Below are 775 nucleotides of genomic sequence, written 5' to 3'. Positions count from 1 at the left end.
TGCTTATACATGTGATGTATGGTGCTTATATGTCAAAGTATTTATCCTATAGTTAAAACCCACCTTAGGTTGTGCAATTATTCATGCATCATGTATAATAATTGTTATAATATTGTCTGAATAAATTATTTGAAAGCATGCGCATGCATCATGAAATATAAGAGTTATATTTTGCATGCATTGAGCATTATCATGCATCATCCTTTTCTTATAAGTGTTATAGTCTAAGGGTGAATGGAAGCATGTTTTGCTTGTTTCATTGCGGTTTTGTATAAGTGTTATATAAAAGAAATAGCAATGAATAGACAATGCATTGAGCATGACACTTAGGCCGTTTATAATCGTTATGAATGCCTTTCATGTGTTAGCTTCACATTGTGGTTGTTTCCATTTATAAGTGTTATGAAGGAAATTAGACCTAAATTCAATAATTCAGAGTTGCATGCGGATTTAGGGTGAACTCAAGTTTTTTAAAAGGGTTTTAAAAATTTGATTGAAATAGACCTAAGTTCAAATGGTTCTAAAGAGTTTAGTAACCTATGTTAATCTTTTAAAATCGGTTTAATAAGATTAAATTGGTTGAATAAAAGATTAAATTTGTTGTAAACCTATCTATAAGGGACCTTTTGTCTAAGGCGGGTTCTGGCTAGGCTAGGGTTCTTAAGTTGACGGAAACGTAACACCCCTACCTAGGAACCTACTTGGAAAGGTGAATTAGATAGATTTTCAACAAGCATGTGACGATTTGGTCAAAGACTCCGTTAAAGAGTTTAAT

Source organism: Benincasa hispida, chromosome 11 (assembly GCF_027475165.1).
Source record: "Benincasa hispida cultivar pf3 chromosome 11, pf3_genome.v1.1, whole genome shotgun sequence".
NCBI lineage: Eukaryota > Viridiplantae > Streptophyta > Magnoliopsida > Cucurbitales > Cucurbitaceae > Benincasa > Benincasa hispida.
The sequence above is the reverse complement of the archived record's forward strand: the minus strand, read 5'-3'. Positions refer to the sequence as shown.